General features: G+C 42.3%; 1 protein-coding gene across 16 annotated transcripts in view; it reads right to left on the reverse strand.

Annotated features, from left to right (window-relative positions):
• RNF19A (ring finger protein 19A, RBR E3 ubiquitin protein ligase) overlaps positions 1-11126 on the reverse strand; it is a 93786-nt gene extending 82660 nt beyond the window's left edge. For 8 of the 16 annotated variants that reach the window (XM_063642883.1, XM_063642879.1, XM_063642878.1 and 5 more), the window contains exon 1: positions 10729-10961. The gene's annotated coding sequence lies outside the window, so the exon portion shown is untranslated. Of the gene's footprint in view, positions 1-10153 lie in introns of all 16 variants that reach the window. The other 8 variants (XM_055286894.2, XM_055286898.2, XM_063642882.1 and 5 more) reach the window with 5 other exon arrangements.
• Between the last annotated feature and the right edge of the window lie 3138 nt (positions 11127-14264).

A 14264-nucleotide genomic window follows, 5' to 3' on the forward strand; every position in this document is an offset into this window, starting at 1 on the left:
AAGTCTCATGATTAATCTGATTCTATTATTTGGACAATTAGAAGTATTAAGTGTTCGGATCGGGTGCGGTGGCTCACGCCTGTAATTCCAGCACTTTGGGAGACCAAGGTGGGCAGATCACCTGAGGTCAGTAGTTCAAGACCAGCCTGGCTAACATGGTGAAACACTGTCTCTACTACAAATACAAAATTAGCTGGGCATGGTGGCACATGCCTGTAATCCCAGCTACTTGGAAGGCTGAGGCAAAAGAATTGCTTGAACCCGGGAGGTGGAGGTAGAGTAAGCCAAGATTGCGCCACTGCACTCCAGCCTGTGTGACAAGAGCAAAACTATGTCACAAAAAAAAAAAAAAAAAGAAAAAAAAAGTATTAAGTGTTTGGACTAATCTTATCCTAACCACATTCTCTGGAAATCCCTCAACTCCATACAAATTATTGATAACAGTAGCATCCCACCTCTCCAATTTTGGAAGCTCATTTGTCTCTTTCTCCTAAAGGACACCATGAGTAAGGGGAAGGGAAGACCTCTGGTTAGCTAAATCATTGTGTGTGCACACAATTGAATGATACATGCACATAGGAGATAGAGTGCAATCTGTAAGAGGTGTTTGGTAGAGATCCTAGAACTTAGTTTTAAAATTTTCTTCAAACTATAAGGTAATTCTCAGATGGAATAATATCTCTTGGGAACCAAGAGGCACAATAAGCAAAATGTGTCTGTTTCCCTTTGGGTATGTAGTATTCAAATTAGCTTCTCTTTACACAAGTCTCCCGAAAATTGGATTAAAAACTCATGCACAAAGGAAATATTATTAACTGCATAAGGAAAGAAAAGGGAGTATTTTCTAAAGACAGAAAAATCTAGGTAATAATTACACAGCAGGTAAACAATCATAAAGGTTTATCTCTGTTACGGTTTTCTTATTGAGAATTCAAAAGCAACAAAATCAGCTGGGCATGGTATGGTGGCTCATGCTTGAAATCCCAGCACTTTGGGAGGACAAGGCAGGCAGATTACTTGAGCTTAGAGAGTTCAAGAGCAGCCTGGGCATCACGGTGAAACCCATCTCTACAAAAACTATACAAATTAGCTGGGTGTGGTGGTGCACACCTGTAGTCCCAGCTACTTGGGAGGTTGAGGTGGCAGGGTTGCTTGAGCCCAGGAATTCCAGGCTGCAGTGAGCTATGATCACACCACTGCATTCCACCCTGGGTGACACAGTGAGACCCTGTCTCTGAAAAAAATGAAATAGAAAAAAATTATAAAATAAAAAAACAAAAGCAACATAATCAGTTTAACTACAATTCTAAAACAGACTATTAAATTAGATGTATCAGATATTTAACCAGTCAACTCCTGGGAGACAGTAATCCAAAGACTAACTTGAAAAAGCAGCCATCAAAAAACAGAGTGGGTCTTTTAAGTAAGTCAAGAAGATACAAAGAGTGAAAAGGCTACAAATTCTGGACCTATTTCACACAGACAAAAAAACTAGTCATGTAAAGGTCCCTATGCTCATGTACTTACTTGCTCTTCTCAAGAGGCTGCACCAACTTTATGTGGCTGTGAAACCTATCCTTCTAGTGACTCTAGCATTCCAATCTAACCTATTTTGTATGTGAGAAAACTGAATTTAGAGCTAGTAGGTTCGATGTATCACCACTAGTCACATGAGGCTATTTAAGTTAAAATTAAATTTTCGTTCCTCAGTTGTGCTAGTCACATTTCAAATGCTCTACAACCATACGTTGCTATCGGCTACCATATTGGACTGAACAGGTCTAGAATATTTCCTTCACCACAGAAAGTTCTATTGAACAGCACTGGTCTAGAGATGTGACTTACCCACACAGCTAACGTGGCAGAGCTAAAGGCTCAGCATTCTTTCTACTATCTTACTGCCTAGACTAGGCCTTCATTAATCACCTGGTATCCAAATTACCACATTAGCCTCTTTGTTAAAGTCTGCTTATAAATTTCCACTGGTTTCCCTGAGATGAAGAATAAATTTCAAGCTTCCTGTGGCATTAAAAGCCCTCCACAGTGCAACCTCAGTTTCTCACTGTTCTACATAAAAACCCCACACTTTAGCCAACTAACCTATTTGTTAAATATCTTAACAAAACATACATAGTTTCACCTCTATGAATTTTCCTATGCCTTTGTCTCTGCCTAGAGTATTCTTTTCCATCTTCACTGCTAGTCCTACTCCTCTTTCAAGGCCCAACTCCTATCTTATCTCCACAACCATTCTAGGTCAGTAACTATAAATAAGCATTACTAAAAGTTACTCCATGCTCTTACATACAAGTTTACAATTTTCTAAATATCATCTAAATATTTTAATATTATTCTTTACTAGAAGGTAGGGGAAAAAGTTAGGCAGAGTAAAGGAGATCAGTGTATGTGTGGTGTCGACTACTATTTTAAACAGGGTGATCACAGTCTCATTGAAAGGGTGGCATTTAGCAGAGACCTGAAGGAGGTAAAGGGGGTGTTCGTTATGTGGAAATCTGGGGAAAGAGCATCCAAGGCCCAGAACAGCCACTGCAAAGGGCCTAAGGGAGGAATGTGTCTGGTATGCTCAAGGAATAGCCAGGAGGCCCTAATATGGCTGAAAATAAATGAGCAAGGCAAAGACTATCAGATACATGAGAATGCCAGGTTGTGTGGGGTTAAGGCCACTGTAAGGACTTTGGCTTTTATTCTAAGTGAGACAGGGAAACTTGGGTTTCTAAAGTGACAGAGATAGTTTAAAATCTAAGTTTAAAAGGATCATTCAAGTGTTGTGAACAGATAGGGGAGGTATCAAGGATGGTAGCATGGAGAACAGTTTAAAGACTACTGAAGTAATCTATGAGAAAGATGACGATGGCACATCAGTGAAGGTGTTGAGGACATGTTTTGAAGGTAAAACTGTAAGGATTTCCTGATGGATTACAAGAGGATTTGGCCTGATTAATCAGAAGGCTGAAACTGCTATCAACTGAAATGGGGAAGGCTATGAAACACAAGTTTTAAGAGGGAGTCAAGACCAGAAGTTCATTTTTAGACATTTATACTTGAGATCTCTCTTATACCTAGGTGGAGATGTATATCCAAACACCTGTTTGACAAGCCCAGAGTTTAGGAAAAAAGTAAAGCCTAGAGATGTAAATTTTGGAGTTGCTGTTATGTGGATGGTATGTAAAATCGTGAACACAGATGAAATCACTAAAAAGTAAATACTAAAGAGTAGGGAATGAGCCCTGTAGCATTCCAACATTAAGATGTAGGGGAGAAGAGGCGAATCCAGTAAAGGAGACAGAAAAGGTGGAAGGAGGATCATGGAGGAATTACACCTTAAAGAAGACAAAACCTGTTGGTCTATCCTACTAGTGTTTTACTCATTCCCCTCCCCCATGTCAACTACATCTTAAAAAGTATACAAAGAGCAAAGAAGGAGCAAGTTAGGAGAAGAAACGATACAAGCAAAAGTAACAAAATGTATCTTACAAGATATAATCGATTCCTGTTGAGACTGCAGGATATTAAAACACTTCCTCTGGTATTTCTCAGAATTAGAATTCTAACGAAAGGGCTGTTTAGTCTCTGACCGTCACAGCACATGATATAAAACAATGATAATTAGAGATTTTTGGTTTACTGAAGACTTTTGACTGTAGTTTCCTGTGGCTGCTGTAACAAACTACCACAAACTGGTTGGCTTAAGACAATGGACATTTCTCTTACAGTTCTGGAGGCCAGAAGTCCAAAATCCAGCAGGGCCATGCTCCCACTGGGGCTCGAGGGGAGAATCTGTCCTTTGACTCTTCCAGCTTCTGGTAACTATAAGCATTCCTTGGCTTGCGGTTACATCACTCCAATCTCTGCCTCCATGAGCACACTGCTTCCTGCTTTTCTGCGTGTTGTCTTCTCTGTAATGTGTCTACTTGTCCCTTACAAAGACACTTGTCACTTGATTTTGAGGCTACCTGGATAATCCAGGATGATCTTATCTCAAGATTCTTAACTTAATTACATCTGCAAAACCCCTTTTTCCAAATAACATTTGCAGATTCTGGGGATTAGGATGTGAACATATCTTTTGGGGGGCTACCATGCAACGCACTACAATATGGTTCTGGAAATTTTTGCTACAGACATCAGTAAGGTATGCTAAATTATGCAAAAATCTAAAGGATATTTAACATCTGTGCATAATTTAAAAAATGGGTCATGTGCAGTGGCTCACGCCTCTAATCCCAGCACTTTGGAAGGCTGATGTGGGCGGATCACTTGAGTCCAGGAGTTCTAAATCAGCCTGGCCAACATGGCAAAACCTCATCTCTTGTAAAAAAAAAAAAAAAAAAAAAAACACAAAATGATTAGCTGGGTGTGGTGGCAGGTGCCTGTAATCCCAGCTACTGGCAGGCTGAGGAATGAGAATCGCTTCAACCTGGGAGGCGGAGGGTGCAGTAAGCCAAGATCGCGTCACTGCACTCCAGCCTGGGTGACGGAGTGAAACTCTGTCTCCAAAAAAAAAGTTTTTATTTATTTATTTTTATTTTTGAGACAGAGATTTGCTTGTCACCCTGCCTGGAGTGCAATGTCGCAATCTCGGCTCACTATAACCCCCACCTCTTAGGTTCGAGCAATTCTCCTGCCTCAGTCTCCCAAGTAGCTGGAACTGCAGGTGCCAACCACCACACTTAGGTACATTTTTTTTGTATTTTTAGTAGAGACAGGGTTTCACCATGTTGGCCAGGCTGGTCTCGAACTCCTAACCTCAGGTGATCTGCCCACCTTGGCCTCCCAAAGTGCTGAGATTACAAGCATGAGTCACCATGCCTGACAAAAGTTGGTTTTATATTAAAGGGTATGGCTATAAGGAGAAATCTATTTGATATGGCTATGTATACAACCAGAAGTCTCAACTGCCTACCAGGTAACCACTGCCACCCTTGCTTTGGATAAAAGAATTACAGTCATTGTACTATATACATCATATATCCTAAGATAATAGGTTTTTCTAAATGGTTATTTTATTTTCCCCACTTACGCATTCACACTACTTACCAGTTCCCATCCCCACTTTCCAAATGACCTTATTTCATGATTTTGATTTAAGGATGCCTATATAAAAAGTCCCATTTATTCCATACAAAAACTGAAAAACAGATTTGTTCAGGCAATATTAAATAGATGAGAGGTTTAAAATCTGGTGCTCAAACCAACCTAGTCGCCTCTCTTGATTCTATTTAAGAGCATCTTGTATTGATTTATTGTTACTGATTCCAATGTGGGAGGTAACAGTATATTCTATATGCACTAGTCTCATGGGAACTTCTATCCTGTTTTTTATACCGAGTCTTGCTCTGACTAGTTACTAATAATTAGAGGATCTCTTTTTTAACAGTCTTGTCTGAGTAGCCCAGAGTGTTTGAAAGGCATAATTAACTTATACTAATCCAGTGAAATAGATGATGAATATCCTTCCTTATTTTATTTTATTTTAGAGATGGTGTCTCGCTCTGTTGCTCAGGCTGGAGTACAGTGGCACAATCTCAGCTCACTGCAACCTCTGCCTCCCAAGTTCAAGCGATTCTCCTGCCTCAGCCTCCCTAGTAGCTGGCATAACAGATGCCTGCCACCAAGCCCAGCGAATTTTTGTATTTTTTAGTAGAGGAAGGGTTTCACCATGTTGGTCAGGCTAGTCTTGCCCGACCTCAAATTATCTGCCTGCCTTGGCTCCCCAAACTGCTGGGATTACAGGATTATACATGGGGAAAGACAGTAACGCGCAAAGTCATTTTGTGGGGAGATGTAAAACCGAGAGAAGACAGGTAGCCTGACTTTCAATCCAACTCAATAACTCCAATTCGAAGGTGTATGCAATTCTGTATTTGGCCTCAAAAGACACATCAATCAGTTAGAAAAAGACTACAAAAAGACAAAGAAGTTCTGCAGAAAGAAACATGTCACACAAAACGCCCCTAGAGCTACGGTGTCCAATATGAATAAAAGTATGTAAAGTCACTCATGATAATCTTTTGGATCTACTGGCTTAAATGCATTATGAAAACTAATTTTGCCTGTTTCCTTTTACTTCTTCAATGTGGCACTAGAAAATTTTAAATTATATTTGTGGCTCACATTGTATTTCTATTGGACAACACTGCTGAAGAGATAGTTATAAAATAAATACCTTAGATTGTAGATACTTTAATTCTATTAGCAAATACTTATTCGACATCTTTTATTGTCAGGCTTATGCTAAGTGTTGAGACTTGAAGAATGAACAAAGAAAATGGTCCCTGCCATCACAGAGCTTGCATTATCTCCTATACTTCTGCACATTTCACATAGTCTCATTTGTGATTATGCATTAGAATAACTTAATTTAGAATACCTTACCATTTTCAGGGGCAAATACCAATACTTGACTTAGAAATCACAAAATATAAATCAATAGATTCATGCTAATGAGTTTATTTTTGTGATACAATATTTATATTAATATGTTATATAATATTTATCTGGAAGCCTAACATCATCACATTCCCAAAAGCTTCTCCTGGTTTCTTGCTCCTTCCCTCTAACAACTCTGGCTCCCTCCTTATGGCTCACTTCCACCAGAGTCTCTTCAATTGGCAACCTGCCTGCTATTCAAATCATAAGGACTATTTTTATCCTCAGGGGTCTCCCCAACAGGACAGAAGTTAAAAATGCTAAGTATACATAATTTCATGGGGCCAACTCCAGTTTTTTTTTTTTTTTTTTTTTTTTATTTTTTGAGACGGAGTCTTGCTCTGTCGCCCAGGCTGGAGTGCAGTGGCTCGGTCTCGGCTCACTGCAAGCTCCGCCTCCCGGGTTCACGCCATTCTCCTGCCTCAGCCTCTCCAAGTAGCTGGGACTACAGGCGCCCGCCACCACGCCCGGCTAATTTTTTGTATTTTTAGTAGAGACGGGGTTTCACCGTGGTCTCGATCTCCTGACCTCGTGATCCGCCCGCCTCGGTCTCCCAAAGTGCTGGGATTACAAGCGTGAGCCACCACGCCCGGCCCCAACTCCAGTTTTTTTAACCAAAGACTCAGTTTCGAAGTTTCTTTGGGGCGTAAACAAGCTAAGGTGATTTTTGAGCAGGATTTTTGCTTCAGAATTCAATGCACAAACTTATTTGAGAGTTAAAACAACTGATCACTTCTGTCATATTGAGTTTCATGTAACAAAACCTTCCCTAATAGGACTTCTAAAACAAATTAACAGTAATTCTTTAGTAAATGATTTATAAAATAAAATACTAGATAAGATCAATAGGATAAGACTATATAATGGTTTTAAGGATAACAGCATAGCTTTTAAAAAAATGTTATCAATAAAAATAATTCTTCAGGTGTTAATGACAGTGATAAAGAGAGCAATGCAAGCACAACCTACTTTATCAAAAAGTGTTACTTTTTTCCACTTTGATATAGAAAGTATCACTGACATACGACAGCTTTTGAGAAACAAATGAAATACACAAGTTTTAAACACCCAAAGTGATTTCACTGCCTGTTTGGTTGAAGCCTATCACCATCTGAAACACAGGTATGTTTAGCAAGGAAATATTATCCCTTAGTCTTTAGCTGTGCTAAAGGTATGGTTAAGTACATGAGTTGTTTCAACGTTAGACATCTTCTATCTGCTAACAAAGAACTGGCATGACTTAAAAAAAGAAAATTCATAATTACTCCTAGTTGGAGAAAAAAAATTCCTAAGTAAAGAAAAATTTAGCTATTCTCTGTAAGTAGTAAGATGAATATTTTGATAAATAGCTTTTAAGCTGAAGTACTACTCCATATATAATCATGGGTCCTTTCAGACAATCTAAATTAAACTACCATTTTGCTATGATGTGCTAGTTTGCCAAATACAATGCAATATGCAATCAAATGTAAATTTAGAAATTCAGCTTTACTTTGGGCTTTTGCCCAAGGTGGCCTAATTTTTATCTTGGTGAAGAATGTTAAAAGAGCATAAGCTTATTAGTTCAGTACAAAACCAGCCTGCATTTGACAGTCAGTTTTCACTTATTAATGACATTAGAAAAACGAATAACAATTCCCTAAGATTTCCTATATAACCCGAGTAGAGATGATATAAGTGAGCAATTCAGATGTAAATATTAATATAACAAAATTTATCTCCAGCTTACTCTGTGCCCAGCACTTGACTAGGGACTTTTACATGTTATCACAAATATTTTGCCTTCTTTTCCCTACTTGGAAATTACAGAAAACTACATATCTCAACCACCTGTGCCCTGCAGATTAAAAACGACAACAACAACAAACTATGTGTGTTGGAGAAGGGGGAGAAATAATTTGAAACCAAAAAATTTCTATATAAATCTAAATAAGTGTTCAAGATACAAACTGCTGCAACAAAAAAAACCGTGGGGGGGAGGGGGTGTCAGAATCTTCCATAATATACAAGTGATTATTTCAAACAGTTAAAACAAAAAGTTTGCTTTTAATTACCCATATTTAATTCTAAACAACCCCATAACAAATAGTATCCTTCAATCCAACCCCATTAAAATAGAGGTGACCCAAGTGTCTTACATCCTCAACTGCAAACATACTGCTTTACGACTTCACTTACATTCAAATTTGGGAAGTGCATTTACTTTCCACCAAGATGCTAAGTATTTTATTTATTCATCCATGTTCTTGAATGAAGTATCTTTAAAAATACGAATCTTAGCACCTCTCGTATGTTAGGTAGAAAATAGTTTCAGTCAAGCAAAATACATCAAAAACTCAAGAAATCACCAATTTTTTTTTTAAATCCCAACACTGTCTGGTTGACAGTATGGACAGTTCTTTATATTAAGTCTACTGATCAACTGAGGCATCCCCTAAATGAGAAAACAAAATTTCCAGTGGCCACTATTTGGTACTAAGAATTGGGTTGTGCTTCAACTCCTAAAATATGTTGCAGTTTTAAAAATTAATCTTACTGGAATCTCCTGGAAGCTGAGACAGTGAAAAAAATACACTAACATTAGTTGCCAACTGTAATTTTTTCCTCAAAGACACCTTGCGATGACATTAAAATATTTTCCATGGACACGCAAAATTTAAACTTCAGTTAAATTTTATACAGTAATTTTAAAAAAGAGAACATTAAGCAGGGCATTAAACTAACAAATTTTAAAAGTGTTTTTCAGCATAATTTGGTTTATTAAGTCCCAAGACTTAATTCTAAATTTTTACCATGAAACTGTAACAAGGAAAGAACATTTGAAAATACGATCATCGCCATTTTCTAGAGAAGTATTTACATTTTAACTCAATTCAGATAGTTCAGTCAGTGTTAAAGAAGCATAAACAGGCAAATACGGTAATGGCTTGCATTATAAACAGAAGTGGTAAAATGTGTATTAAGACGGGTAATGGCAAAACTGAAAATAAAAGGCAAACCGTCAGCCTTCAAACAACCAAAACTCAATGAATCTAGGTTAAAATAAGAAAAGATAAAAAAAAAAAAACAATGAAAAGACAGCCATGTTCTTTAAAAAATAAAAAGTGTAATGTAAAGATCACAATTTAAGACAACCGATCAAAGGAAAGGACTGCTTTAAGCCTCCACTGTTTACTAACACTTAAAATCCGCATTTCTAGCCAACATGTAGGTTTGAAAATTGCAGCGGCACTTAAACGCTGTCTTTTCTAGCGTCACCCCAACAGAACATTCTGCAACATTGTGGACAGTAAACATTAAGCAAAGTAAAGCATCGTTCGTGTATTTATATCTCCAAGGGCCAATGAGAAAAAATTAAACGTCTCTCTCTCCCATATATAGCCTTAACCACTCACTCTCTTCCCTCTTTTTATTTACTGCCCTTGTCGCGGGGTTAATGAACCCTAAACTTCTTTTTCTTCTTCCCATTAATGGAAATGGGAAAAAAAGGGCAACTGCAGAGTGGAACCCAGATAGGAAAAACTGAAAATTCAAAGTAGTAGTATTACTTGCTGGGCGAGGGCTGGGAACACCCTAAAGGCTCAGCTTGGGGAGACAATCCCGGAAGACCCCCGCTAACACATACTTCACCCCAAGGCTACACCATTTTGGTGTGGTGTGTAATTTTTGCTTTTGAAGGAGGTGGTAGCAGTCCCGGACTAACCTTCCTCGGAACACAGCTCCCCTCCCTAGGGCCCCAGGCAGCACGGCTTGCGGGGCGATGTCCCGGCTCCGAATTTGCAGCGAGGCCCGGAAATCGGTCCCGTTAGAGCCGATTTCACTCGTCAGGAATGCGTTCCGCCCCCGCCGCCTCCCCGCGGCAACCGCCCTTGGGTCTCCCCTGCTTTAGGGGCAGGAGACAGCTCGAGGGGAGCGCCGCCTCGGCCCGTCACAATATCGCCAGGCCGGCCGCGGGCCGCACAGGCACCCGGGCGAGGAGGACAGGGCTTGGGGCGGATCCCACGCTCTGCCTCGGCCCCCGCGGCCCGGGAGGCGCCCGCGCCTGGGCCAGGTAGGGGACCCGGAGCTGCCAGAGGCCTGACCCCCTAAGCCGGCCACGGCCCCGAGCCCACGCTGGACACTGGAGGGGACGCCTTTCCCACCGGACTTCCGAATCCATTTCTGTCCCGGGGAGGGGCGCGAGGGCTGCGGCCCGGCCAGAGCTCCCTGGGTCGTAAGCGAGAGCTGCCCCTTCTCTCCCGCTCCGGGGCGCAAGCTCCTCCGTGTGCTCGCCCGTACCTTTAACTCCTCAGAGCGGCGGCGCAGCGTGGCGGGCGAGTAGGCCCATCTCCCAGCAGCGGCGACAGCAGCCTGAGGAAGCGCGGAGGAGGGTCCCGCCGATGCGCCTCTCAACCCGGGCGGAGACGACAGAGGGGAGGAGTCCCGACGGCCGCTTTCCCGAACTCCTCCTCCGCAGTTGTGGCTCGACGGCTGCTCCCGGGAACCAGCGCCGCAACTACCACCTCCCCCTCCCGCAGCCCCCGCTTTCCCCTCCTCCTCCTGCCACTTCTTCCTCCCGCCCCCGGCCGCCCCGCCCCGGCGCGCCGCCCGCGTGTTGTGCGTCATGGCGTCACGCCCACCGGGCCCGCTGCGGGCGGCTCTGGACGCGGTTGTTCCTTTGAGCACGTTCGTTCTGCGCCCGCGCAGGAGCCGCCCCGCCGCACCCGGGTGGCCCCGACTGCGGCACCCACGCCTGTCCCTGGGGGAGGGGACTTCGCCTCGAGCGCGCCGGGCAGTGGGGCCGGTGTCTCCCTGCCCGGTTCTCCGTGGCCCCGAGAGCGCCTCCTCCAAGGACAGGTCGGGGTGGCTGGAGCTGCGCCCAGTTGAAGGGAGTTGCCAGACTCGGCGACCCTGGCTCTTGGCAGTTTGCCGGGTATTATTCATTCCTTTGTGTTCTCTCAGGGTTCACCTGCTAGATTGGCGGGTCCAGGGAGAGAAGTGCTGGGATGTTGCAGCTCTTGGCGAGGAAATGTCCTTTCCCAGAGGACGGCAGCACCCCGTGCGTCTGCAGCCGCCCTCTTAGTGGACCTGTCTTTGCAGAGGCTGTTAGAAGCGGTACTTAGCCATAATAGCAAGCCTACGTGAGGGTTTGCAGAGTATCTTCCACTCATCTCTTTTATTTAATTTTTTTTTTGCTATTTTGCAGTCACGTAATCAGAATTCCTATGTCATCTCTAATACATTCCTAATTACTTTAATCCAGCTTTATTTGTTCCTTCCTCTCATATCTTTTCAGCCAGTCATGTCCCCTTTGAATGTTTCAATCTACACTAGTCTTGGTATTCTTAGTTGAATAAGCAAATTCCGTCTGGACCTGGTGCATTTCCTCCTGGTTTATTTCTCTTCAAGATTTAGATCACTCTAACATGGAATACTGAGAAACGAATGTGATAGAGGCTGGACAGAATGTCCATTTGCCATCTGTTACTTAACTAAATATATCACTCTCTCAGTCCTTGTTTAGTGTGTCTGTGTAATTTAAATTAGAAACAAACCAAGGAGCCATGGTCTTTCCGAATGTACTTGGTATCTTTGGTAACCCAGTAAATGTTTACCAATTAGAAAATTGAACAAGCTAGGCAGTTTAGGTTTAAGTGTCTTTGGCCTTGAATCTTAAAGGAAGTAATTATGGGTATGTTTATTTTCCTTTATGGGAAGTTTTAAAGCTGTTATACTTTTAAATGCTACTTGAAGTCTGCCAGCGACTTTACATATGGGATGCTTTAAGCCTACAGATAGCACAAGAATAGTAAGTTAAGTACCCATACATAATATCCTTCCTGAAAATATATCAACATGTTGGCCGGGCGCGGTGGCTCACGCCTGTAATCCCAGCACTTTGGGAGGCCGAGGCGGGCGGATCACGAGGTCAGGATGATCGAGACCATCTTGGCTAACATGGTGAAACCCCATCTCTACTAAAAATACAAAAAATTAGCTGGGCGTGGTGGCGGGCCCCTGTAGTCCCAGCTACTCGGGAGGCTGAGGCAGGAGAATGGCGTGAACCCAGGCGGTGGAGCTTGCAGTGAGCCGAGATCTCGCCACTGCACTCCAGCCTGGGCGACCGAGCGAGACTCCGTCTCAAAAAAAAAAGAAAATATATCAACGTTAAACAACATTTCAGCACAGATGGGGCACCGGCTTGAAAGGGGATTTTGAATAAAGAAGCTGTGCGGAATGAAAATGGTCTTACACTCTGTACAACTGTCATATTTTCCAGAGATGTTGCTTCTGGCTTTCTTGCCTTCCTAAAAATTAGAAGGACTTTCTATTCTTCACTAGGCCAAATAAATCTATTAAAAAACAAATACCTATTGAACATCCCCAACTTGAATTCCTAGAGGCACCTCAGACTCAGGCTGTCCAAGATGTAGTTTGTGCTTTCCTCAAAGCGTGCTTTTTTCATTCACCCAGACACAAGCCAGAAACCTAGGATTCTTCCCAGGCCCCATTCTTTTTGTCCCTTCCAATTCATAACTAACCACCAAGTCCTGTTTATTATACCCTGGAAATATCCCTGTGCTCTCTCTTCTATATCTCCCTCTGCTTTTAGAGCAGTGTTTTCAACTTTGGCTGCATATTCTTATGTCCACGTTGCACCCACCAATTAAGTCAGAATCTCTGAGGGTGGTGCTCAGGCATCAGTAGTTTTTAAAACTCCTCAAGTGTGCTGGGCACGGTGGCTCACACCAGTAGTCCTAGCACAGGACAGGGTACCGTTAATTCTGCTTCAGGACATCAAAGGCAAGAAGCTTGACCTTATGTTTTTTTCACTGGGGGGGAAAAGTGCAACCAGGAATGAATGGGAGCTTGGGGGCTTTATTCTCCACCATCATTTCACCTGGCTTAGAGAGGCAGTCTTGGGCCTTGTCCAGGGAGAAAGAGATTCTAATTTGGTACAATTGATCATTGGAATGTGCTACTGCTTGACTCTCCTCTTTACCTGTCCTTATGTGACTAAATATACTGATTTCCAAATTGATTCAGTTTCTTTCCCAGCAGAGTCATAGAAATTTTTCTTCTTCTTCGTCTTTTTTTTTTTTTCTTTGAGACAAGGTCTCACTCTGTTGCCCAGGTGGGAGTGCAGTGGTGCAGTGCGATCATCTTGACCTCTTAGACTCAAGCGATCCTCCCACCTCAGCCTCCTGAGTAGCTGGGACTACAGTTGTGTGCCACCATGCCTGGCTAGTCTTGCTTGTTAAAATAGATATCTGAGTTTCATCTCAGACTAACAAACTCATTATCTATGGGGTTGGGGTGCTAGAATCTAGTTTTCCACAAGCTCTCTAGGTAATTCATATCACATGTTTGAGAACCACAGCATAAGTGTTTCAGTCATTATGATAATATCCCAACTTCAGGAAGTTTTCTTCCACTAGATCTCTCACTGGGCCCTTCAGAGAGTGCCAGGCGAAAGGAAATTGTTTCTTTCCTCTTAATGGGACCTATGCAATTACTTAGAATCTTCTTTATTTCCCCTCTCACCCATTCTTCTGACATATCCCCAAAGCTCTTCTTGATGGATTCTCAGGCAACTGTTCCCATTTGCCTACTCCAGTCCTTCTTGGTTCCCTTCCCTGTTTGACTGACTCACAGGCAAGCCCACACTGTGCTGGTGACCTGGACCAGAATCCTCCAGAGGCTTCTACAAATTGAGCTGATTAGACAAACTCCATGTTTGACAGGATGAGGTTGGCTCACTAGGTCTAGAGTGGCAGGATGCACTGGGGTAGGATGTCAGCAGGTGATGAGCAATGACTTAGAGTGACCATATG

Source organism: Symphalangus syndactylus, chromosome 7, assembly GCF_028878055.3.
Source record: "Symphalangus syndactylus isolate Jambi chromosome 7, NHGRI_mSymSyn1-v2.1_pri, whole genome shotgun sequence".
Lineage (NCBI taxonomy): Eukaryota > Metazoa > Chordata > Mammalia > Primates > Hylobatidae > Symphalangus > Symphalangus syndactylus.